The sequence below is a fragment of the Dromaius novaehollandiae genome, chromosome 5 (genome assembly GCF_036370855.1).
Source record: "Dromaius novaehollandiae isolate bDroNov1 chromosome 5, bDroNov1.hap1, whole genome shotgun sequence".
Taxonomy (NCBI): Eukaryota; Metazoa; Chordata; class Aves; order Casuariiformes; family Dromaiidae; genus Dromaius; species Dromaius novaehollandiae.
In genome coordinates this window covers 2,029,220-2,056,524 of record NC_088102.1, presented here as the reverse complement: position 1 = coordinate 2,056,524, position 27,305 = coordinate 2,029,220, and the positions used below count along the sequence as shown (strand labels likewise).

Below are 27,305 nucleotides of genomic sequence, written 5' to 3'. Positions count from 1 at the left end.
ATCCCAGGGTAATGCTGTCACCACGTGGCAGTCCTCTTAACAGGGACTGTCACTGAAATTCAGTCTGGAGCACAGATTGTCCTAAAAGGCTGCTGACCTGTGCCAAGCGGGTGGAAGAGGCATGAAGCACCCCATGGCGGAGAGAGAAAGTCCCGTCCACCAGGAGGAAACCGATAAACGCCGAAATTCTCTCTCCTGCACGTGGTCAGGTTAGGAGACAGCCAGAAAGCAACATAAGCACTTTCCTGCTGTGTTAAACACATCTATTACTACATGGATTAGTTTACAAGCTGTATGCCTCTGACACGTCTGTACTCTCCTTTTCTCCTGCTAACTAGCCTGCCGCCCACTCTGTCCACACTGAGGTCCACTTCTGCTTGATGCACCACTGCAGTGAGGACCCAGGCCACTCCCCACACCAGAGCGGGGAGTAATTCAGATGTGGCACTTCAGAAAAGGGTTGTATCTAAACACCCTGGTCAGCAGAGGCTTGAGTACACGCAGCAGATTACGATGAAGCAAGTGACTTCATTAATTTTACTTTGCTCCATCTCCATCTTCTGCCCTGACATGCAAAAAAGTCAGAAGGCAGTGCAGCTGCAGACAGGGCTGCAAGGCTGTGAGCAATGTGAGAGCATCTGCTTCCTTAGGGTTATCAGATGGAGGTTCAGAGGTTTCTCTGATTCAGAGAAAGGTTTCTCTGTTCAAAGGTGATAAACAAAAACAGAGAGACACAAACCTGATAAACTACCAACAACAGACAACACAAGACCGAAGGCCTTCAGCCGCTACCTGATGAGCCATTAACGAACCACAGGCACAGCTGTGAAGAGGGTCAACTGGGACCTTGCAACTGCCATGAACGGGGAATTAAGACCAAGGCGAGTATTAGGGGTATCCAAGGGTGCCAGCGTGACCATGCAGAGCGTAACAAGGAATGCTCACGGGCAGGGTCAGAGGTGGGGGAAAGGGTGGGTCCGGGAGGAAGGAGGGAGAGGAAGAGAGGAGGAAGGATAAAAGGGGACCGTTGCATATGAACAGGGGCTGGTCAGTACGCTTGTCTGACTGAGCCCTGCACCTGGATGCTGCAGTCTGTCCTATCTACTAAATCCTTTCTTAACTATCTTTCTAAGTCATTGCACTCGCTATCCCATGTGTGAGGACCAGAGTAAGCGTAATGCAGTGCCATTAACGGGAGCTGGACCACGGGTAGCACAGGCCCACCTCCCTTGCTGGCAGCAACTGGGGCGAGCAGGGCTCTCGGTGCCAGCAGCCGGAGGGGACTGCGGGTCAAGGGCCCATGCGGCTGGCACTCCAGCACCTTGAGGGGCCAGAGTGCATATATTGCCCTAGTGAATTTAACCTGATAGGCATGGGTATGCATGTGTAGTTCATTCATTAGGAAATTTCAAGCTGAACTAGCTGGCAAGCAGAAGAAAAACCTGTATCAGGAAAACTCAGTCTGAGCCAGAGGTGGATAAGGGAGCCCGGGGTCTAGGCAGGGGTATCGGGCAGGCTGAGAGCCTGTGCTGATACGGCATGCTGCAAACCATCCAGCAGAGGAAAGAAGGAAGCACAAAGAGAGGCTAATACGGTACCCATGCACTCCATATGGACTGAGAAATGAGAGAGGAATAGTCAGAGAGCAGGAGCGTGGCAAACACTAAAGACTGACTGTACAGGAGTAGTGTGGGCACCCAGGAGTAAAATAGAAAAGGCTGAAAGCTCAAATTAGCTACAACTAGCAAGGGGCAAAGACAACAAAATAGGTATCAAGTGCTGCTATAAATACCTTAGAAAAAGAGGAAGACAGTGAAAAAGTATAGGCCAATTCGTCAATGAGGAGAAAGAGCGAATAACAGGTATCAGAGAAGGCTGAACCCCCCTCGCATTCCTGCTGTGCTGTCCACAAGAACGCAACTGCGACCAGATAGGTATTATTGCAATCTGAAAGGGGAGAACACAGCCAAGAGCAGAGAAAAAGCAACCCACAGACTGTTCACTCCAGTTAGCTGGACGAAGTCCTCAGGATGTGATGAATCTGCCTTGGAGGACTCAGGAGAAGGACTGGAGCAACTGTTAGACTGGAAGCAGTTCCCTGAGGAAACGTGCTTGGGATACAGGCAGCCCCAGAGGGCTAAAGGAGGGCAAATGCTGAGCCCATCATTTACATGAAGATGGAGAAGCCCTGGCAGTTACCTACCAGGCAGCCCCATGTATACGACCATCATAAAAAACAACAGACCTCAGTCATCAGGTAGGCGAATTAAAACCACCCTGGTATGACACGCAGATCACAGACTAACTACGAAGCAACGTTACAAGCTGTTGCAAAAAGAAACATGCCATTCTCGGCTACGCAGGCATGATCACTGCACGCAATAAATGAGCAATAGTTGCTCCTCTCCACAGAGCACTAGCAAGAGGCCCACTGGAATAAAACATCCAGGTTTGCGCAGCAGACACTGAGGAGGATGCAGACAGCTTAGATCCCAGCAAGACTGACCAGAAGTTTCAAAATCACTTCCTAGAGAAAAAGTTGAAGAAATGCTTTTGAGTCTGGAGAAAGAAGGAAAAGGAAGAGGAGAAGAAAATATGCTTAGTCCTGTGGAGTCTGGCAGTTTCAGCAGAGTAGGAGAGGGGTAGAGCAGAAACCAGAATGCAGTAGGAGAAGGCAGAGGCTAGAGAGAGTTATGGAATAAGGAGAAACATGGCATGGAGCCAGTGCTCATGCGATGGTGGGCAGAAAAGCCTGCAAGGCGGGGGCTGCCATTCTCCATGGGAAAGAGTCCCAAGAGCCTGTTCTTCTGGGGCGGCTGGCCTCTGGGCAGGCAGCACACAGCCACGAAGAAACCCCAGCAGCAGCAGAGCTGCCCTCGCGCTAAGGAGGGCTGGGCACAGTGAGCCTGTCTGGAACCAGGACGCGAGCATAAGACATCCCTAAACCATCACACACCTTCCCACACTGCTCCCTCCTGCCCTCCTCGGACAGGGGCGTGCTGTAGGAATGCAGCATTTCCAGAAGACGCTCCTCAGCCCCAGAAGGAAACGAGGTGTCATCATAGCCAGAGGACAGCACAGGAGCACAAGTGGAAAATGAACCAGGTTCACCCTTCTTAACCAGAAGTAGGGTGGGGGGAGATGTTCCTTTTCCCATCTTGCCCTTCTTGCTTCCCTCTGCAGTAAAATTACAAGTGTAAACTCAGCTGTAATAGCTCCACGGCATCTAATAGTCCCTGAGAACCCAGAGTTAATTTAACCATTAGTATAACCCTAGAAATCAGGAGTAACAGATGCTTTGCTAATCCACACCTGAATTTTGTCCTTTGAGTGACAAGATCTTATACAGTCCTTATGCATCACTTTCATGCCTCAGTAAAGTTAATCCACGTGCTTTCATTAAACACATTGTAAAGCTTAAACATTGTAAAGCTAATTAGTTATATCTGGTGAAGGCTCCAACTCTGCCTGCCTGCCAGCGCAGGAACAGGGTGGGTTCCTAGAAGCATGACTGCCTGGTTGAAAGCCAAGGAAAGCTAAGTTAATGTATTTGTCATGCTCATCCTTCCTGTCCAAACTAAGCTCAGGGGTTGAATGCAATCTATGCAAGGAGTGTTACTGAAGTGACAGGTTTTTTTAATCCATGTTGATTTGTTGTGAAACAGGGAGCATCAGAATAGCTTCTGTGGAGAAGTAAATTATTCCTCAAATCTCTTCTGCCCTTGAATCAAATATTTTCCTAGTCAAGAAAGAAAAAAGTTCAGAATCACTCAGGCTTTTTTCTTGAAAAAGGAAAGATTTCAACCTGCACGATTTTAAACAGTTTCTTTCTCAGATCATTTTTCTAATGTTAAATTATTGACTCATCACTTACTGTCTGGCTGGTCAGACGGAGAAGAACAAAGTAAGAAAGAATAATCATCGTCAGTCCTGCCAACGCACTGTCTGGGCAGATTATACAGCACTTCTGCGGTACCAGAGCTGAGCACAGGGCTGGGAACAGGCTCCTGGGACCTCATCCCGGCCTTGCTACAGCTCTGGTGCAAGACCTTGGGCTTTCCCATGCTTTGTGCCTCAGTTTCCCCAGCTGTCAGCTTAGTCGAGGAGCCCTGTCTCCCTCCAAAGGGCATGCTGGGTGCTGTGAGCGAATCGTGCCACGCAGGAGTTTCCTTCTGTAACAAAATGGTGTATTGCACCTCATAGCAGAGGAAGCAATGAAATGCGTGCCGGAGGAATTTATGACCACACGTTCTCCAGGAAAGAGCTCCGAGAGACACCTTCCCGACGTGCCCTGCAGCAATGACTCCGGAGCCACGTGGCTCCAGCCGACACGGGTCACAGGTGCCGCAGTCCAGGGGAACGATGCCCCATGACGATGCCCCACACTGCATCCCTGCAGCCAGCCGCCACGCTCCCCTTCCCAGCACGAACAAGGGTTGCTCCACTTGAAGCCCCAGCGACTGGGAGACCACTGAAACTGCCAGACCACACAATACTCAGAGAAGCATTTTGCTCCGAGTTTCCAGCTCCACTGGAAACTGCTCCACTTCTCCCCAGGCAAGGCCTGGCTTTGGGTATCACATTCTGTTGTCTCCACAGGGTCAGTAAGATCTTACCTTGGTCCCAGGGATGGCTAGCTGCCTCTCTTAAGCCTGATTTTTCACAGGAATATTTATTTCCACCCTAGAAAACAGGAATTTCTCCTTGCCTTGACAGACTGGCTGGTCTGTCCCTGGCTCCAGTGTGATGCAGTGCTGTTCACCACCGCGTGCTCTCACCCCACTCCTCCCTTTGCCAGGTGGCATTCCCTGGATCTCTCTAGACAAGCTTTGCCTGCCCAGCACATTCTCTCAAGACAACCAAGAATTATCTTCTTGAGAGAAAGCCTGAAGTTGTGAGGTGAAAAGGTGAATTAGAGGCAATTAAAAAATGAGAATAATAGCTCCATCAACCAGAAATATTAAGAGCAAAAGCAAGTAACAGTGCATTTGAGCTGGCCACACATTTGAACTCACTGCGTCACTGTTTACAGAACTGGAACTCGAAAGACGGCGAGGATGAACCAGAACCACTGGCCATTGCCAGGGAAAGAGTGCTTCTCGGCGGTGCTGGCCTCCCAGCCCACGCCACGTGACATGAGGCATCCAGGTACCTGGGAGAGGCTGGATGGGGGAGGGCATCGCTTCAGGACCTGAGAGCAGAGCATGGGATCCTGGGACGTCCCACGCAAACCACTGGGGAAAGAAGGGCCAGCAGCAGAGGCTCCAGACTGGTTTGCAGGACAGCCGGCCTGTACCACGTGCAGGACATGGGCCAACCCTGCCCGTCCTGGCTCCAGCAGCAAAGAGGATGTCCTGCTGCCCACCCCCAAGGCACACGGCAGAGCACAACACAGCCGCACAGTCGCTGCTAGTTTACTTTGGGGCTGGACAGAGTGACAGGTTTGTGTACGGGGACATGGATCAGGCCTCGTGGGATCAGCACAGCCTCCAGCAGGAGTTCTCACTAAGCTCTGTCTTTAAGTGCGATGGCATTCCTGGAGCTGACCTCCCTGAAGGGGCTGGGAGAAGGAGTAAAGGGGGCTTTAATGAGTCCCTTGAGGGACCTGCTGGCGGATCAGCTGAGCTACAGAGCTGGTCACCTCCCTTTGCTCAGCCTGCCCCAATACCAGCAGCAACGCACGCGGCACGCTGCCTCCCTTTTCTCCAAAAGGATCCAGAGCCAAAGCTCCCTGAGGATGAGTTTGTGATTATACTGCAATTTCCACATGGATAACTTATTTTAACGCAGTTATCCCAGGAAAAAGAAAGCAAAAAACCCACGTCCAGTCACTGAGGCAGCCAAAGAGTAGCACAGTCTCAGGAATGCAATGAAAGCAAGAGAAAAGGGAAGTGAAAGCCTCTAGCTTTAAGGCTTCTTAGTCTTCTGTGAAATCTGGCCCCATCCCTGTTTAAGGGCCTCAGATACACACCAGTCCCCCCACCCTATTTCATCAGGAGCAGCTCTGGACAGGCACTTCTGCCATGCCCCACCGGCAGGCAGACCGCCATTGCGCCTCAGGAACCCTGCCGCGGAAAACGTCTCCATGGAAATATCCGGGAGGAAAGGGGTAGGCTTTTCTTGTATCAAGTCTCACACAGAAACAGGGGAGCCAAAGCAACTTCCTGGGAATGTGAGGAATTAATCGCACGCCCAACTTGCAGGGATTGCTTTACACTCGAGGTCTATGAATAATGCTTTATTCCCAACTGCAAAATATTCTCCCAAGCTTAGGTAACCTTAAGACAGACACTACCTCACATACCAAAAGATAGCAGCTTGCTAGATACCGTGGCATCACGTATGCAATGGCTCCTTCCAATACGAGTACAACTTGGCTTGGCTGATACTTCCCAGCTTTGCAGCTCACTGGGTTTCTTTTTAACTCTCCAGTTCTGCAGACTGACACCTGAAGAGTTCATTTGCTGACAAATCACCAGGGCTGAAAATAGATTTTTTTTTTTATGACTCTCAGTAAGAGTTCAAAACTCAAATTATAGCATAGTCAGTCTGTCAAAAAAGTGCCCATTCTCTCCTAGTAATGACTAGCTTTCCCGAGGACAGGTATTACACATAGATGTTCTTTTGCTAAGATTTCTTAAACAAACCCAGTTCCAGGCTGGTATCTGTCTCTTATTTGGTTAATTTTAAGAGTGACTGGGTGCCAGTTTTACCGCACGAGGTAGATCTCCTTAGCTGGGGAGACTGGGGGGAGACAAACGCACAGAGCTGGTCCACTGGTCACACCAAAGGCAGAGAAATCTTAGCTGACACTTTGTATTTATAAAAAGCTTCAGCCACCAGAAATGAGCAGTAGAAGACAACAAAGAAAGGCTGGGTCTACCTAATGGATCATTCTTCAATATTGAAGCTAGTTTTATTTAAAACTGTTGATTATACTTGTTTAAAATTTAAGAGAAAACAAAGCTTATTCTAATGGCAAATCCTAAAGTCTCTTCTTTTCAACTCTCTCGAGCAATATTTATCTGTTTGGAAGAACATTAGTAATGATTATGCTAATGAAATCAATTCATGACAATTACTTAACTTCTACTGTTCTTGGAATTAAAATTTTATGTTATATTTTCTTCTAAATCAAGCAATTGATCCTCACATGAATTAGAATTATACCAGCTCACAAAATCCACAGACTAATTGAATAGTTAACCAAGTGTTCAATAAGCTTCACACCTTAATATTGTTCTCGCTAAAACTGCTTAATTAGATTCTGCTCCTTGCATAAATAGCTCTAAATGTAGACCGCTTGGTTTCACTTTTCATTTAACTTTATTTCCAGAACACATTAACAAAATAACTAACCATTTATCAAATTTAATTTTTTTCACAATATAGAGATTGCAATAGCAGAAAGAGATGATAATTTTTTTTAAGGGCTTATCGATCAGATCTACTACAGCCGCAAAATCCCCACGAGTGTGGTCTGTATACACTTAGGCCCAGCTCAGCAAAGCATCTAAATGACTACTCAGCCCTTGTTTAAGCTAGTTCTGTGTAAGCTCAGCTGAACCAGAACTTTTCACATTTGCATCAAGAATTGCTGCGTTTTTATCTCCTTAAGCCTTTTAAAGACTTTGCTTTCTGTCCTCCATACCCACATCTTGTCCTTCCTTACTATATTTTATTCATCTCTTAAGTCTTTATTATATGATACTCTCTCCTGCCACCCTTTTATGTTTTCTTGAGCAGGAAAATTACGAGTGCATTGTTATCGAGGACATACTTGTTGGCCCCCAACTTTGCACCTGGAGACAGATGCAGCTGTTTTCCTTCTGCATCTATGGCTTGAAGGTCTCTGCAAACCCTCTCAGATGTGTTCCCACCAGACCTTCCCCAATGGCATGGCTAAGGCTCATCGCAGCTGTAACCCCTAGAAACCTGCCTTTCAAAATAATCCATTTTCACAGCAACACAGACCATGCAGCCGTTCTGGATCTTGCCATAATTTTTCTCTTCAGCTTCTTGACTCTGAACAAAAGCACTGCAGTCCCCTGGCGACGGTGGGCCATGCACCAGAGCAGACTGAAGAGCCAGCAACACCCCAGAGCCCAGCGCAGGCAGAGAGTTCATTAGTGAAACACTGCTAGCAGATCAGTGTGCCGTGCTGAGGAGGAAAGCAATGGAGCAGAAGACCAAGCTTCTCACCAAGCTGAGAGCAGGAATTCCTTCCTTCCCTCTTTTGGGATGGTTTGCCCTGAATATGCAAGCAAGACATAGCAACCAAACAGCTAGAGAGAAGGGTCTACTGCCTCAGTGCCCTGATCCACCTCCCCCTCCTCCCCGCCAGCCCATGGTCTCCCCTCAGCTGACCACTGCTGTTTCAAAGCAAGTTAGGAGCAAAATTAAAGTGTGCAACAAAAGTCAGCATACCTCTGGTGGAGCACGCAGTGCAGAAGAGTCACTCCCTGCCTCTGGAAAGGGCTCAACTTCACCCTGAAGGCTGAAGTTTTATTGTTGTCTTAACACGAATGAAAGGCAATTCCCTGCAGAATCACTGCAAAGTCACACCCGACCTGCAGTCCACCTTTTCTCCACTCTTCACCTGGATGATACGTCACGCTTTACAGTGACATGCCACACTTAGAGTTCAGCATTTCCCTCTTCTTTCTCAGTGTCCTGCAGCTCCTCCTTAGAGCCCAGAGCTCCAGCTCTCCATCCCTCCACGTCTAGCAGCTCCCGGGTGTCCAGCCCAGCACAACCGGGCAGCAGCCTTCACCTGAACTCCTTTCTAACCCATCCTCTCAGGTCCCACGGGGACTTCAGATCCCCTAAGGAGACCCTCTCTTTCCTTCCCCATACACTCGGGAGATCACCCCAGCCTTGCTCCTCCGGCATCCCTGGCCACCCCAGGCCCTCCCTTTAAATATTCTCATCCACCAGGCTCATGGAGCAGAGAGCAACCAGCAGAGAGGGGATGGCTGCAGAGCCCACCTGCCGCAGCGCGGAGACAGGGGAAGATCAGCGGAGGAGCCCGGGGCAGGGTCTGAGGCTCCGTCTCTGATAACAGCTGTGCCAGGTGTCCATTGTTGTTTTTAACATGTTTATTATCAGTTGTTGCCCCTCTCCCTTCGTTTTTGCTATGCACACATGGTGTAACTGGTGTGGCAGCAACAGAGCTATTATCTCTTCAGTGAGACTATTATAAATTCATTTCCATCATAACATCTTAGAGACATTTCTCACATTCGATATAAAAATTTTATGGAATGTACTAAAGCTGTTGCACACAGCAGCAGTTTTTCAAACATAAACATCCTGGACACTTTCAAGATACTTCTTTCCAAAGACCAGGCAGCACTCAGTCATACTGAGAACTACATACCAGCAAAATACGCGTTTTAATTAAGCTCTAAAAAAACAGTCAAGCATGGTTTAAAAATCGTTTTTGAAACCAGATTCATATTTATGTTTTTAGTCTATCCAAAGGTTCTTTGTGCAAACAATGTGCACGTGGTATAATTAACATTAAATCTTTCAAGCCCGATGGATATTGAAATGTTTGCTTCAGAAGGAAACAGTAAGGAAATATGGATAGATTTCACCCATGCACTGAAAGTTGGAAACAGCTTAAATAAATCTTGGCAACGGTAGGCTAAAGCACAGCTATCCTTCTCAGTTCCCCGGGGTACCGAAGACCTTTACTGGGAGGATACCGAACAGATGCAGCGCTGATGCCTAGCAAGGATAACTGGGATTTCAGTCATGTCCCTGCGTGGCGGCAAGTTTTAACATAGCTTGGGATTTATTAATTCAACATAACGCAGCCTGCTGCTCACTTGTCTTTGTAGCGGGCATGCAGGTCTGTGCATTACTGGGCGACTTCGGGAACCCTGTATCTCTGCAGCTCCTCTGCGCAGAAACATGCCTGAAAGCTAAGCTGAACGGTTCAAAGACGAGACTTTAAAGTGAACAAATTAAAGCACTTAATAACTGTGTGCATCTTCTCACGCAGAAGTATTTTAGTGGTCGTGGTTCATGTTTAGCATAATTCTCCAAAGCCTTACATGAACCTTTTATCTTATTTTCTCATGCCTCTATTGCTCCTTATTCTCTCTTAGGAAGGATTTTGCAAAGATTCTCAGCATTGGTCATTACAAAACCTCACACATGAGACTACTCAGAGCTTTTCGACAGTGTAAACAAAGCTGAGCATGAAATTTAGGACAAGGTACTGCCTTGAATAAGGATATCATCTGGACACTGCTCTCCCCTCAGATTAAGTCCTTATTCCCCCTCTAGGATGAAGCAAAGCTTATTGGGTTTGGATGGTGTATCCACCAGTGTCCCGGAAAAAGACTGTCACGACCCACCACTTCACTGCTTTTTGGAAATAAACGGGTCTATCTGAATAAACTTCTTTGCCTTTCAGAGCAGACAGAAAAGGTTCTGTATTAATCACACGACTCATTTTGCAAAGTCTTTTCTCACCTCTGCAATGCTCAAAAACAGACCACATTCCCTCTTCGCAAAGTTATTGCTTTGTGCTTACATTGTCATCAACTCACTACAGGCAAACAAAAACCACACCAGGCACCCAGCAAGGTGGGAAAAGGCTCCTTAATTGCAGAGGGGAATTGCTCCAGCAATTTTCACTGACTTGTTAACGTGCATTCTTATCAAAATTCACGGTCTCATCCACAGCCACGGCACAGGGGGAGGTCAGCAGTTCTCACAGCAAAGCCGCAGTGACGATGAGCGGCAGGGAGCAACGCACTCACCCAACGTCCCCACCCAGCAGCCCGTGCGAAGCTGCTACGAGGCAGCGGCACTCACTCCGCAGACAGCAGCCTGCTGAAACCACCCGCCTGAGCAGCCAATTTCACAGTGTAAATAGCTTATGCTGAGCATACGCACGGGCCTGACAAACGGGAAAAACCCAACTGGCACAACTGCAAGATGCAAACAGTGTATTTCAGCAACGAATCATCTCTAGAAGCGCAGTGTCTGTAACAGCGGGACTGTGCAGCAGCGGTTAGGAGCCTGGCTGGGGTACAGCTACCCAGGTCTCCTGCTGCGAGTGACTTTTCCAGAAAGAGCCACCTTTGCAGAGGTACTTGTGCACCTAAGCACAATCTTCAGGAGCAGTAACAGCCTCTGCAGTAGCATTCAGGTGCCGCGTCACCCACGGGTACATACGTTTCTGCTCTGGATGCCTAGCACAGAGCCCAGCGCGCCGGAGCTGACGCTCGTGGGGTCCCGCAGGCCAGAGCTGCCCCTCAGGCCCAAGGCTCAGGGCATGACCCTGGAGCCCAGCAAACCCCAGGTGCTTCGGCACGACCGCACCAGGTCCGATCACAGCAGGAAAGGCATCCTGGCTTTGAATCGGCTGTTCATGAAAGCACACCACAGGACAAGGCAGACCGAGTTTCAGATCTCCCGTACCGCGGCTGGGGATCAAGGCTCACCCCGCCCAAGATGCCCAGAGAGAGCTCCCAGCTCCCTGGGACTACGCTGGCATCCTTCAGCAAGGTCACCGAGTGCAACCCCACCGCATCTGTCAGGACCGGTTTGCTCTTGCGCGGACTGCGCTGGCTGACTGCGCTCTGGAGCGCTGTCCCGGGGCCCCGCAGCCCCCGGCTGCTGCGCACCACCACCCGTCTGCAAGGCAGTGCTAGTGCCGGGACGGGAACGGACGAAAACTGAGACCTCATGAACTGAAAATCCTGCCTCCCTCTCCTTCAGCTGAATGAGAGCAGGTTACAGAGAAAGCCAGACTCACTTCACCCATCCACAGGCATTTGGGTGCTGACAGGCAGTTCAGGCTCGTGCTGACTTTCGCAGCACCAAGCCTTGCTGGAACCAACAAGCAAAAGAAAGTGAGAAAACTGATAAAGAGCAGGACAGCAGCTCCTTCCTGCAGGGGATTACGGTCACCTGTAAAGGAAGGGCCTGGGACTCTGAGCTTACAGAAACATCTTGCAGCGATGCAGGGTTAGGTATTGACGAAGGTAAGGTTAGTGCACTCAGGACAGGTAGGGCAGGGCACTGTCGGGGTGCTGAGTCCCTTGTGCAGGTCCACGTCTGCTGCACGCTGAAGGGCACACTGCAGACCCTACAGCTTAGACCAGTCTGGACACGGGAGATGCTAAGAGCCAGTCTCCCTGAGAGGCAGTCACCAGGGCTGTGTCAGCAAGCAGTGTGGACATGCGGAGCAGCCTCGCACACACTCCTCCTCTAGCCCATGAGTTCTTCAAGTTACAGTACTGCAATGAACTCTTTCAGCTCAGAAGCCCCTTGGAGATGTGCTGAACAGGAGCTACGGGCAGACAAGGTCTCATTCAGGAGCTGCAGCCAACCCTCATCTCTGCCCATGAGTCACACTGTCTCTGGTCAATCCATATGTTCTTTATATCTGAGTTTCAGTGGGGAGTGGTTTTATTTCATTTCACTGCAGTTGTGCCTTAGCATTCCTAAAAATCACACCAGTTGGTCCTGCAATCCTAAATTATCACTGACTTCGATACAGGGAATTGTTAAATCTTGCCACATAAATCAACACTGCACATCACTTTTTCCTGATGCCTGAGTATCCTTTTTCAAACGTGTAGTATTATTAAAAGAAAGACTAATGAAAAGTAACTGCTCAGGCATTTTTTTCTCCCAGCTGGAGACAGAAAAACTGTTAGCCCTGGAGGCTCTATTTTCCAGGCAGAATTATCCCAGGCTCTTTATACTGTCAATAAGTAGATTTATACATGACAGCATCGTTTAATGATAGTAACAGTAACTAAAAGAGGTCTGATAATGCCTGATCAAAGCATGTTAGTGCTCAAGAGATGAACCATAACACAGCAAAAGAGAATCAAAGCCAACTCGGACAATTTTCTCACTTTATGAACTTCACTCAAAGCCCACAAAGCTGATGTCTTCTTGCACTGACTTGCAATGATGCCCACTCAGCAAGGAGCAAAAGCAGACATTAAGGAACTATTTTAGTGTCCTTCTGCAAGCAGCTCGCCTGCACTTCTCCCCAGGTTTCAGTGTTGATGGGACATCAAGGGCAACTAGGCTCTTGTCTTTACCCAGCACAGCACAGGCTCGTGCTGGCCCCCCGTCTCCAGAATGTAACCACCCCTGTGAACAGGGCAGGCTGAGGACTGTTGTCCGACACATTATACACAAGCACTGAAAATATACTCCCCTTCTGCTCCTGCTGTCCTTGCGAGAAGTCCATTTGAAACGTCAGGATATATTGCTCAGAGAAAAACTGCTCTTTCTCACTGTTATATTTTTATTATTCTAGACAGTCATTTAATTAAATAAGTTCAGGAATATTCTGCTTTTTATCACCCCAAAACAAACCCAAATAGTAATGAATACAGCACTCTTAACCATCATATATATTAGCATTGGTTACTGGTTGCGTACTGTACAAAAAAAGTAACCAAGACTGTGAATTTCCAGTTGCAAACATGCTGGAAACGGAGGAGGGGAAGATGAAAGACATTTGGATGAAAGGCAAAAATTGCCAAATGAAAGAAATTGCATGGTATTTCTATTTTAGGAGCAGACCTGGACTTTTAAAGGGTGAGAAGAAGAAAGACCTATAGCAATCAGCTCTCCAGGCACCAGGCTCTGTTCGGAAGCCAGCCTTACCCAGGTAAGGTTTGGGGGCCCAATCTGAAATCAAATTTCAGCTTGACTGAAACTTTAAAAAAACCAGCAGACTGAAGTCAAAATTCTTGCTTTAAAAATCGTCTATGAATTCTGCCCCAGCACCTGAGCCCCAAACGGCGGCTGTGTCTGACCTCAGGGGAACCAGCTGGCAAGGCCACCGCTGCCGGCTGCGGCGAAGCCTCCCTGGGGAGGAAGGGCAAAGGGCCTCCTCCTGGTGACAGCACGCAATCCCCCTTCCCCATGAATAAAGGCTATCTGAAGACATGAGTGCAGACAGAATCGATAGGATACAGGCTACCTCCTAATTTTAGGTCAGAGTTTAGAAGCGTAATGCCTCACAGCATTACTACATAGTGGATAACTGATGGCACATAGATTTCAGCAGCGCTGCAATCACAGACAGGGGACCCCTGCTCTCAGTTTCCCTTCGGACCCACCTGTCTTCTTGCATTCGCCATAGAGGCAGCCCGGCCTGCTAATTAGGCACCTGGTATCTGAGCTTTGGTGGTATAAAACACTTCTGCCCCCCCCGCCCCCTTCCAGCAAACTCAGCAATATGCATGTGATGGCAGTGAGTAGTGTAATGTGTTTTGGATATGGGACAATATGTAAAAGAGTTTTGAGACTGTATATCAAAAATATTTCTGTCCTTAAGTGCTTTTATGGAAACTGCTGTATGTTTTCTCTGAATTCAAAAGAGAAAGAAATAATTGAAGGGAAAAAAATGGCATATAAAATTTCAGTTCATACAGCTAAAACTTTGCAAAGAAAAGTGGATCTCATAACAAAAGTGTTGACAACTTTAATACAAAGCTATGTCACCTGCCTTAGCTGCAGTTTCTTATTTTTCCACAAAAGTAAAGGTAAGAGATTATTTTCCAAATCCTTACACCTTAAAACTGCATTTCTTCTATTTTTTTGTGCTTCTTTCTTTCTAGGTTCAAGGCAGAACTCATACATAAATATATGTATATATATATGTATACACACACACACACAGTGATACATATGAACATATAATATGAACAAACGACAAAAAATAGTAAGGCATCCAGCCATATGCACTATCACCAAGATGAAACATCTCAAGGGTAAAAATAGTCTTGCAGGTAAAAACAACACCCCGGGTTAGGTCCCCGTACTGAGATCAATAGCTACGCTTTCAGCGACCGGGGGAGTCCGTGGAAGACTGCCTCGACAGCAGACAGATGAGGTCTCTTCAAGCAGTGGCACCAGCCACTCCTGCCCCCCGGCTCTGTGGAATTCAGCGGACTTGCACGAGCAATGTGTTGCCCCACGTCCTACCGAAACCCTCACAGATACGTGTCTACGCTCCTGCTATCACCAGAGGTGCTGATTCCTCCCTGAGGCTGGCCAGCTTAGAGAGCAGTAAAGCAGGAGAAATATTTTCCTGAGGCCCTGCAGCTACACTCGCAGAGAGTTGTTATCTGGGTCAAGGAATTTCTGCAATGCTGGAGGCTCAGGTTAATTGCCACTTCAGTGAGCCAGTGGAGGCAAAGGTCTTAAAGACAGTGTGATTAATCATTAAAACACATCTAACCTTGAAACGTGCTTACAGCTTTTTCCAGGTTGCCTGCATGTGAAGGATGCTGCTCGGTGTGTTCACCTGCCGTGCTCAGAAAGGCAGCAGCTGACACAGAAAAAGATCCATCTCTGAGGGAAGAAGCTGCAGTCCAGGTCCTTCTGGGAAGCACTCGGCTTGGATCTGGGACTTGTAAAATACCTTCGGAGATATCCCCTGCTTCCAGGAGACTGTGGGGAGCTGTGCTGTGCATCACACACAGCACAGAACCCTCCCCTAAAGCCTCTCCCCTCCTGCTCTCACCAAAATGTTCTCTTGAAGAGACAAGAGCTGGTGCTTGGCGCCCCACAAAGTGCAAACCCTGTGGTCATGAATCGGTCTCTATTATCCAATTATTTGCTATCCAGTATATTTGGGAAAGCACTCTGCAGACAGTTAAAGGCATGTTCCTTTCAAGCCTCTCATAACATTTAGGAAGTCTTTGTTTAAATTTCCCTTGCCCAAAATCACATGGAAAAAATAAAGGATTTCATATCTTAGCCTTTTTTTTCATTTCTGTAGCTGCCTCATTATGGCAACATAATCATTGTGAGCAATCTATTAATCAAACCAAAGTAGCATATGCAACAGAAAGGCCTAGAAAGTATTCACACGGGAGACGGAGGATTCTCTGAGTTACCGAGAGATGAGAGGAGCCAAACCTTGCTGACTCCAGGCACTCTCCTGCGGCCACTCGTGAGATACACTGTCCCCTGCAGATGTGCTGGTGTTCCCAGGCGCCCTCCTAGGAATCTGACGATGCTGTAAAGCTTGTTTTATGATCCTAATTTGCTACTGTGTTGACTTCCTAAAGACCTTACCCCCTGTGTAGAGAAGTGGTTTCTCTTCTGTATCTGTGAGGTGTTTACAGAACTGCAAAAAACGATACTTTGCTTTTTTCTAACAATTCAAGATGCTCCCTGCTTTCCCCATTGAAAACACAGGAAAAAAAATCCAAAGGTTACAGAGTTTCTGTTTTCTTTACCCTGCAGTAAACACTTTGTTTCTCTCCATCACTTTTTTTTTTTTTTTTTGAGGGATGGGCTCTGCAGTGTCCTCATTTTCGAAGGCAGCGCAGCCTGCACAGTTAGACTGGTCAGTGACTGACAAGGCCCACTCGAGGCCAGAACTCCAGCACACCAAATGCAGGCAGTGTTTCCTACAGACACACTAGCGGTTGAAGACACCAAGCCTCGGAAGGCCTACGCTACCTCCATTAAAAGCCCCGGAAACTTTACACGTATAACTCGGATGTACAGTGCAAAGAAAGACTTTGGGTCTGATTACAGACTTTGCTTGGGGAATAAACACCACAAACGCCAGTGAAACCTGTGCTCAGCTGAGGTCCTGGGAGAGCTGCAGGGGGAAGAAGCTCAACACTAACACAGATATCCTGCCGCACTCGGAGCAGAGGGGTGACGGGCACTGACCAAACCTATGGCAGAAACTACCCAGAATACATCAGGCTGTACATCACCCACATGAGACACGGAAATCCAGATTCTCTGTGATACTGGGGGATACTGAAGAGCAGATGCCTCACACGGCTCAGCAACAACAGCCCTTTCCCCAACACCACACAGCTCAGCCTAGCAAGAATTGCAGACTGGCCACCCGCAGAGCACCCCATGTGCCAACAGAGATACAGCCTGTAGCATCAGTAGAACTACAGCCCAGAGAGCAGCTTCTGCTCATTAAAACCAGTTGTCTCAGAGCTAAGCAGGTACAGAAGGCTGAAAAAGCACTAGGAAGTAATGCGTGGCCTCATTAGAGAGAATCTCAGTGCTAGGTGCGGTACGGATCAGACAGGCGGACTCTGCCCTGTGAGAGCTCACAGTGAAGTGGGAGATAATACCCAGGTACGGGTGGAAACACAGAAAGCACTGGAGGTTTATTGATCAGTCTTAGGGCAGTGATGATCTATCCGCTGCCAAGTATTTTTGTAAGCATCACTGCCCTTAGGGAGGATTGGAAAGGGATGAAGACAAAATCGCATGGGCATCTACAGAGAACTCCTCCATCCAAGGAGGAAGGGGAACGAGTGGAAAGGTGCTTCTCCCGTGACCTAGCAGTGCAGCAAAGAAGCAAGCCACTCGGGAACGAGCACAACGAAGAGCCAAGGGGAGAGAGAAGCTGAGAGAGGGAGCGTTGATGGGGCCAAAGGTGTAGACTGGAAAAGCCATCTGCAGCACCAAAGCCAAAAAAGCGCTGGTGCAACAACGAAGAGGCAAAGCATTTTTATCTCTTGCTCAAGAAGCACAGTATCGGGGGGAATATTTGCCCATCAGACATTCACAGCAACAAAGAGAGTATGAGGTATGGGAGCAAAGTCTATGGTAGCATGTGCCTCAAAGGCTTACTCATCTGTGTAACGATGTCATATCCCATTTTTCCTATGTGAATGTTCTCTGCCTTCTCTCCGAACTTCCCATATAAATACGAGAGCCTAAGTTGGAGCGTAGTCATCCCAGGGCCCCTCCAGAACAAACAGAGAGTGACAGGGCCTGTTAGAGCATGAGTCAGACCTTGGGTAGCCTGAGTTGCCTTGCAAGCCCCCAATTCCTCATGGCCTGTCGGGGGGATCTGAGGTGCCCAGGCCCTTCAGTCAGTTACTAAGTGCCTTGAGATAAATCAGACAAGTCAGTTCGTTGGTACTTGTGGGAGGAAACATGCCTACAAGTGTCCTAGGAAGGTATTTCTCAGGACTTGGGCAGGGCTGTAGCTCAGGGCTATGATAACAGCCTTTATAAATCTAACCCAATCCTTCTTTTCTTTTTTGCTGCCAGCAACACATGGCAGGATGGTAACAATAAAAGTTGCTCCCTTAATGGCTAGGGAAAGCAACAAATCAGATCAATATGATTCACTGGGAGCCATGAGCAGACACTTCAGTACTGCCAACCCAAACTCATGATAACAGCTGAAAAATCTTTAAACCATTTTAATAGTTAAGAATAGATTTTGTTACTTGCATTTTGATGAGCCTTTTATCTGTATGACCCATGAGCAGAATAAAGCTTTAACTGTAACCTGGATGACTTCCAACTTATATTTGAAAAAGGTTCCTCAGTTATCACATGACTCCAGAAGCTGGGATGCAAGAAAAGAATTCAAGAGTGTCATATACATGGGGGAAGTCACGCATTAAGAACACAAGAGCTTTAGTCAGTGCTTTGACAGACGCATCTTCGGAGGTTCCTCAGTGACTATGTGTTCTAGTAACTGCTAACTCCCGTTCCAGTGTTCTCTCGTTTACTAGTGAAGACTTCGGAGATAACTAGTGGTTGCACTTTTTTACAGCTTAGTCAGGTCTTGCCAACTGAGCTCTTCTGGTCTCTCTTCCTCACGAGGCAACCCCTACAGTCAGTCTCCTTGCTCTTCTCAGGCCTTCTCATGTTTTAGGAAAATCTAGCTGGTCAGAATGCACCAGAGATGACTAACACTGATGCTGCAGAAAAGCAAGAAGGCTGAGCATTTATAAAGACGCACAAGGCACAGCCCAGAAGTCAGTGTCTAAGGCATTACCCCTGTAAGCTCTGCTCATGCAGGTGATCTGCCAAATCCCTAAACAATTTCTGTGTTACCTTCAGGCTGGAGTGGGCATACAGGTTTGAAGAATGCGTTTGCAGTAACCAAATAAGCACATTTCCATCAGGCTGGGGCAGGAGCATTCCAGTACCTCAGAATTTACAAGCTGGTATTGGTCGAGTTGGAGGAATGTATGTGTCTTTCTAAACGTGCAGTCATCATGGAAAGTAATGTTAAGGGTGGACTTCAAGAGGTGACCTAGTCCATCTTCCCTGCTAAGGCGGAATCAAGTACATGCAAACCGTTCTTAACATATGTTTTTCTGACTGACTCTTAGCAGTCTGTGACAATGACGACTCCACACTGTTCTCAGGCAGTCTGTTCTGGGGCTCAATGTATTCTAGGGAGTCTTGCTTTTTCTATACTTACAACCCTAACTCTAGCAGAAGAAATTAGTCCTGAGAATGAACATAACGCTATTAAAATAAAGGCTTCCAAAAAAAGCAACATAAAGAGGCAATAAATCATGGCACCAATTTGTTAAAAGTCTGATTTATACTTCAGTGCCTTTGGTGGATTATTTTTGGAGAAAGCTTCCAACAGTCAAGACCTGCAACCACTTAAAAATTTTTACTGGCTAAACCAATTGACCTGCCAACATTAAGCACAAGGCATTTAACAGCATTAAACACCCCATTATCCATTCCCTCACTTATCATGTTCTCTTGTATATAGAGTTTTAGTGTGCTTTTGCTTCCAGCTCTGTTAAATACTGGTGAAATAGCTGTCTTTAGAAGATCGAAAATATCAGGCTGCTAAGGATAGAGGCAAAAGGAACTTGGATTATATTTAACTCACTTACAAATTTGTCATTTAAACTGCTAAGGCCATTAAGGTGAAGCCACGAAATGCCCATCATTTTAATTTGGGGTTCATTTAAGCTACAACATAAAAGAACATAAAAGAAGCAATTCCCAGGCTTTTCTTCATGGTATCACACAAATGCACTGCAGAACTAGCGCTAAAGGGATGCTGGAGCCAGCACCCCTTAACTTCGCTTTAATTTGCCAGAGATATAATTAAACTCAGTCTCACAGCATTAGCTTGTTCTGTGTGACGCAAAATAAATTCTGAAAATAGCATTTCTCTTTAACAAAATAATTGTAAAAGCTTAAAGGGGACTTTATAAGTAGAACAGCTGTGGTTTTGCACTTACCAGTCAGAGAACAGGAACATCCCCATACTTCTCAGTCCTCACTACTGGGGAAACACCCAACTTCCCTGAAAATTTGCTCAAAGTTTCTTAGGGCTTACGCTTTCCTGCCACGGGCTCTGGGAGACATGCCGGACACCCTTGCGGTGGTGCTGCTGCTGTTCTCTAAGGCACATGGCTAGCCGCAACTCCTGCTCAACGCTTCCTCCATACATCAGTGCATGTGACAGACTATTTCTGCAGAGCCCTTTGGATGGTCAAAGAAGGTCCCTTAAAGGTGGAGCTGAATTATTCACATCTCAGTTACAGGACACTTCAGCAGGATGCAAACAACTCAGTGAGAAGCCAGCCAAAATAAATGAAAGAATCCTTGCATATTATCTTAGTCTGTCCCCAAGGGAAGAACAAGTCTTTTACCCACCTGTCTTTGTGACAGAGGATGTACTTTAGTTCAGCTGAGACAAGAACACTGTTTCATATGTTGCTGCTTCCAGGCTTCAGCCACTGAGAAGGCTTTCAAGAACAGCTGGCTGCCTCCAACCCAGGCTACAGGAAAAGGTCAACTCGAGGCACCTTCTCTGCAGCCTGGTTTCAGTTCTGCAGAGGGTGGCTGGAGAGCTAACCTTGTCCCACTCACACACAGGCTTTTTCTCCTTCTTGTTATCCACAGTGTGAAGAGGACACGTCTCCACCCATACTTCTGCCACCTCTCCTGAAAAGAAGACACAAGAATTAACAGTTTCTTTGTTGGACGAAGACCAGCACCTGTGGCTACCATGCAAATCTGCACTTAACACACACCTCGGTCCTTCCAGGTAGCCATATTAAAAGTTCTACCTAGAGCAGCACCAATGTCCCAGGCAGCATCTGCCTATGCAGCTTTTTCTGCCAGAGGCACTGCTTTTAACATATGCCCTTAGAAGTTGAATGTATTTGCATAATTCCCTGCTTTGGTGTTCTTCTTTTCTGCTCTGAATTGGATAGTTTTGAAACTACTCCTGAGATAAGCAATTCCCCAATCATCATTTAATAAGAAATTATTTTAATAAAGCCATTGCTCCAACTCTGCAGAGATCCTGCAAAATGATAGGAAAAAAAGTGATGGTTGTTGCTACATCCTGAAGCACTTCTTAGTGTCATGTGCTGTCGATACTAGATGCACACTCAGCTCTGATAGACATTGGAGGCTGCAAACATCATTCAGTACTTACAGAAAAGTGTCAGTAGCTTTTATTGAAATGAATCTTCTGATCACATTAAAACTTTTCTCCTTATGTCGATCATTTTTTAATTAAATTTAAAATAAAGTAATTGCCCACTTCAGTTAAGGTTCTCTGGGGGACACTTACAATAATAACCATGATTATCTAACATGGGGATTGCCATATGCAGTATTCCAGACTGATCCACAATGGGACACATTAAAAATCAAAAGCCAAGGAGATATCAGTACTGGCTCTGCCAATTTAACATCTTGAAAAGACTATTTAGAAACTTTTAAAGGGGTAATGAGACATGTGTATTATGGCTGGTGAAATAAAAGCTAATAGAAATTGTTAGATGGAAGAAGGAAAAAACAGTCTGGCAGCAGCATATGAATCACAGTTATAGCAAAGAGCTAGACCGGATGCAAGATCACCAGTTTCTTGCTCTCGCCTTGTACCAAAATCTTTCTACCAGAAAACAGCAGCTGTCACAGAGGCCTCCTTGCTAGGAGCACTGCAAGGACAGGCAGAGTGGGCAGAGCTAGGACTGACCTGTGGTTTGCAGTGCCTGTGAAGCCGGGCTGCTGCATGCTCGGAAGATCTGGGAACAGACAAGGTTTTCACAAGGCCCAGGAAAGGAAGCTGAACACCCAAACCCTATTTTATCAGGGTGTTACATAAGAAAATGAACTGGAACCATTTATAACTTGGCAAGATAAGGGCCTAGGATCAACCGTTGCTCTCCAGAGGATATATACCATAAGCCAGCTTAATTCTTCATTTCCTTGCTATTTGTCAAAAATGTTGCCTGTGTAATCAATCCACAGCACCATCACTGATGCAGAACAGTCAAAAAAAGCAGAACCGTACCAGCACCGAAAGTGACTACTTAAAAATCAGCAGAACACATGGCCTCTTATTTCATCAGTGCATATCCTTCTTTCTTATTAATATTACCACGACACACACACACAATGTGGCTAGATGGTCCTACCACTGGATACAGGATTTTTGGTAGCAAGGAATACAACTATAATTGTTTTGCTGTTATTTTGTGTTCCTGACACACAGTAGTTATGGGGAAGGAGCTTCCCAATGACATGAAATACAAGGCTGGCTTCACTTCAGCATCTACAACACCTCTTCTACACTGGTATCATCTCACTGATACCAACAGTGAATAACCAAGTTATCCTGGTTCAGGTAACGGTACATTGTGCAGATCACTCACACGTGCTCAGCAGCATATCCCATGTCCTGCTTGGTATTCACGTGCTATCCAGGGCAGAGAAGCACAAAGCAGATTTGTCAGGACTAAATGTAACTTCCTCCCATGACTAACCATCGTTAGCACCAATTCCACTAAAGGCTGTTTCACCCTGAAGGGCTTCCCACCACCTCACGGAGGTACAATCACACTCATACATGGTCCAACATGTATATGCACATGCTCACTTTTCTGGGGTTTCTGTATGTGAAAAAATCAGCACTCATGTGCAGAAACACACCTGAAATACAAGTGATATGCTGCTTAATGGGAGAGGTCACTTGGGCCCGACACCTTCTCTGCTTATCTTGTTAAACCACAGAGGTTTCCATCTCCATTAGCGAGGCTTATGCAGATAGCATCAAGCTGTAAGTAAAGAATCCGTAAGGCATTTAGGGAAGCAATTCTTCTGCTCCTAATCCTGCCAACACCAATTGCAGATAAAAAACAGCAGTTTCTATTGGAACAGATCTGGTCATTACTGTAGCGAACGGGAGGGAGGGAGCAGAGCACTACCCAAGCAGGGGGTGCAAGCTTTGACTGGGACTCATGGGGTTTTCAGAGAAAAAAAAGGAAATTACGCCCTCCACATTTTTTCAGAGCTGTGCTGTGTATTACAGCACCAGGCTATTAGGAGCATACAGAGCAGGACAGAAACGAGCTGTGCCTCTTCCAGGCAACAATTAAACGGGAGAGTTGTCGCCCTGATTTAGAACAGTGCAACTAATACAGTTGAGAACGGCACAGGCTCGGGACCTCTTCCCACAGAAACGGAGGTGAAGTAGAAAGATGGTATTCCTAAAAGCTTTCAAATCCTGGAGACCAGCAGAAAATGTCATGGTATCAGACACCTACACTTGCTGGTAGATTAGAATAAAAAAGCCCAAGAAGTTGTATATAGTACAAGACATTAGAAATCACCAGAAGTAAAATACAGAAATAGAGGAATTTTACAAGTACTTAATCTGTTGTGTTAGTTTTTTACTTAACCTGCTGCATTAGTTTTGTGTCAAAAGAAATTTAACATTATTATCGAATTTTCAATTCAAGTCTTTTCTATTCCTTCTGTTTGAAACATAGTCTAAACAAAGTACTTTTCACTTATTTGAACAGGTAAAGAGACTGTAATCAAGAACTGTGACCTTGCTGCATAGTGCTTTCACTCCCTCCCATAAAACGCCAGATCTGTTATGTAATTATCTACTAATAATGTCTGTGGGTTGATCTAAAAGCAAGGGAAAAGGAGTCATTCTCAAATTATGTGGGCATCCACTTTCCACAGACAGCTGCTTAATTTCTCCAAATGCCTGCTGGTTTCATCTCAGTTAAATTAGAGGCGACTTTCTCACCAGCCATGGAACAACTCAGCATCCTCCATGCTATTCACCCTGCAAACACACACACTTTTGCCACCTACATACGCAGTGCTGCGCTTAATATGCGAATGCGATCATATGTAGAGCAGGATAGAAATACGTTGCACAGATAGTGAAAACAGCTTCTCTTGCTAAACTGTAATAGAAAAAATTGCTTAACAAAGATGTCTCTGATTCTGCAAACACGCATGTGTTCAACAATAGTCCCACTGAAATCAGTAGCACTTCTCATGGATGTAAAATTGAACACTTGTGCTTGTGCCTTTGGAGCCCAAACACACAAACATTTTATGCCATCTAATACTGTACTAATATGGAAATTACTGTGGAAAGCACCAGGGGATATTAAGCTTTTATTATATCTAACATATGGAAAACATTTTATTATATGAGATGTAACAATCATTTTCACTGGATACAATCAAATGAAAAATCCCATATGTGTCTGAAAACTGCACCAACTGTAATTACAAATAGGAACTAAGAACATTAAAAATAAGAGACTGGCAAAAATTATTGTTTTCCTCCATTTTGCTGGCTTTTCAGTTCAGGCAACATTTCCTCAGCAAGGTAAGCTCTTGCTGAAAAACAGTCCTGTTCCCTTGCTAGTGCGCTTAAAATGCTCTGTGTAAGAAGAAACTTTGTTTGTAAACTCCAGATATGCAAGATAACTAATGGTCCATCAAAACCTTGATTTTGCAATCAAAATTCATTCTGACAGAGACCTTGGTTATTTTGTAATCAACGTACTGTCTCTTCTGTCTTTGCCCTATTCCCTCAGTCAAAAAAATACGAAATATCTAGCTGAGACCGGCTGGGATCACAGGCAGCAAGCTTATTCTAATAGTAACTCTGTGGAATATGTATTTCATACGTTTTCGGCCCAGAGGAGTCTCATACGACAGAGCGCAGCAGGGATGTGTCCCCGGGCTACGGCAGCCTCCGACTGTGGCAGCAAGGAGCGAGGGCGTGGGAAGCGCAGCTCACGCCCGTCTGCACAGCTCCTGCCTACGCACCACCAGCAACCCGGCACAGCGGCCGTGCTCCCGTCCAGGCACAGCAACAGCGCAGCTGGTAAGGCAGTGAACAGAAGTAGGACAACTGAAAAAATGGGAAATGCAGTTAATTTGAGGGCTTAGTAAGGGAACAGACAGTCCAGCTCAAAGAAGCAGTGACACTGTAGCAGGCAGTACGTATTCACCATTGCGTTCCCCAGGAAGGCAGGGAGTCGCAGAGTCCCCGCTGAGAAGAAACCGCCGTCTAGGAGAACGGAGGCTAGAGTGCTTTCATACAGCTGCCACGCACACGAGGCAGGAGTCTGAAGATGGCAGTTTGCTTCACATTAAAATAGGATACAGGTTTGTAGAAGCAGGGACATTCGGTGCGCTGTGTTGGTATTCATTTCGGAGGTTCTCTTCCCTTGCCGCTGTGCTGAGTTCCCTTTCTCCCCTGACAGAGAGGAGCTATCTCAGCTGAACAGTCCCAGCTCTCAGCCTCTCCTCATATGACAGATGCTCCAGTTCCTTCATCACCTTTGTGGCCCTTTGCTGGACTTGCTCCAGCAGCTCCATGTCTCTTTTACACTGGAGAGCCCAGCACCGGACCCAGCGCTGCAGATGTGGCCTCACCCTGGCTGAGTCCAGGGGAAGGATCACCTCCCTCGTATTTCTGGCAACACTCTGCCTGCAGCCCGGACACCACTGACCTTCTTTGCCGCAAGGGCGCATTGCTGGCTGTTACGGTGAACTTGTCCACCGGGACCCCCAGGTCCTTCCCTGCAAAGCTGCTCTCCAGCTGGCCAGCCCCAGCACGTACTGGTGCAAGGTGCTGTTCCTCATGGACTTGTGCATGTCCAGTTTGTTTCAGTGTTCCCTAACCTGATCCTCCTCCAGCGAGGAGAAGGCTTCCTTGCTCCAGACATCCCCGCTGGCCACAGGGACCTGGGATTCCCAAAGGCCGGTTTTACCAGTGAACACTGAGGCAACGGAGGCATTCAGGACCTCTGCCTTTTCTGTATCCTGAGCCACCAGGGCCCTCACACTTTCTGCAGCTTGCCTTTTGGTGCCTATGTACTCGTAGAAGCTTTTCTTGTTGCCCTTGACATCCCTTGCCAGATTCAGCCCCAGGTGGGCTTTAGCTCTCCTAACCTCAACCCCATTCCTGCATGCTCAGACAGTGCCTCTGTATTCCCCCGGGTCACCGGTCCCTCTTTCAAGTGGAGCAGCGGCCTTCCTCGTGGTGTCAGAGGTCACCAGCTTCCAGCCCTCGCCATCAAGGGAGTTTCCACGCTCTGACCTAACAGGCACTGACTCTGCCTGCCCCGCCGTGACAGCTGGAGGTTCAGGCTCCTGAAGCTGCGTGGTCTCCGAGAAGAGCTGGTTGGTCTCTTTCTTATCCTCGGTGATGCTGCGCAATCTGTTGACCTTCCGCTGCAGCTGCTTCGACTTGGCAGCACAGCTCCTCCATCACCGCATACCTCCTGCGGGCAAAAAGAGCATCAGCCCCAGCAAGAGGCATTTCCTGCAGCCCAGCACTCGCAGAGCTGCACCATCCTTCTGAGGCGCCGTCTGGGTCAAAGCCCCTGCTGCTGCAGGGACAGCTGCCCCATAGCTGTTGGGGCCTGTGCCCCGCGGCACGTGGCTGCCGTAGCTGAACACACGTTTGCTGGTCGGAGCAGTGCGGAAAGGCCCTTTTTCAGGCCCTTCTGCATGAGCTGCTGTGCCAACTGCTGCATCTGTCAGCTGCTTCTGCGAGCTGTGCTTTAAGTTAAAGACGTGCCATGTGGAAATCGTTACGCAAAACCCCCACACCAAATGCTTCCAGGCTGTGTCTGTGCTGAAGGCCTGAAATCTCCTTCCACAAAACCCCTGACTCCAGGGGAAACACGTCCTTTCTGCTAACACCTTATGGGCGAGTTCCTGCCTCCTAACTTTTGCTGTTTGGGCTCCAAGAATTACCTGTGGCCAGAGACAGGCACCTGCGTGAAGGCTTATCCCACCGAGCTCATTGCTGTCCCGCCGGGAGAGGAAGCCAGCTGAGCCCACGCTCCTCCCGAGGCAGCCCGCCGGCTGCACCCCTACTCAGACCATGGGCTAAGTGCTCAGAGAGGTGCAGTCTGGAGGTAGCATCATCTCTGTCGGCGCAAGTGGCGGTCCCCCACCAAAAAAAATCAATTGAGATACAAATCTCATTTCAGTTCTGATATTCGTGATTGTTGCTTGCAGAAAAATAAAAATAATTGTGTTACAGCCCCACTTCTTGTACCATTTCAAAAACAAAAAATTGGCAGGTTCTTCATCTTTATTCAGCACTGCTGCCTTTTCACCCTGCTTCACAAAACTGCTTCTTCATGTAACCAAGTAATTAATGTTGGAAGACTATTAGCCACCCTAATGCACGGTGATTTATCAGTGGTGATAGGACGTTATCCCAGTCTGACCCTGTAAGAGGAAGGCACTGA

General features: G+C 47.1%; 1 long non-coding RNA gene across 2 annotated transcripts in view; it reads right to left on the bottom strand.

Annotated features, from left to right (window-relative positions):
• The window catches only part of LOC112993823 (uncharacterized), a 399,015-nt gene that overhangs the window by 313,068 nt on the left and 58,642 nt on the right, over positions 1-27,305 (bottom strand). For both annotated transcript variants that reach the window (XR_010389252.1, XR_003261801.2), the window contains exon 3: positions 20,001-20,709. This is a non-coding gene — a long non-coding RNA (uncharacterized LOC112993823). The remainder of the gene's footprint in view (positions 1-20,000; positions 20,710-27,305) is intronic.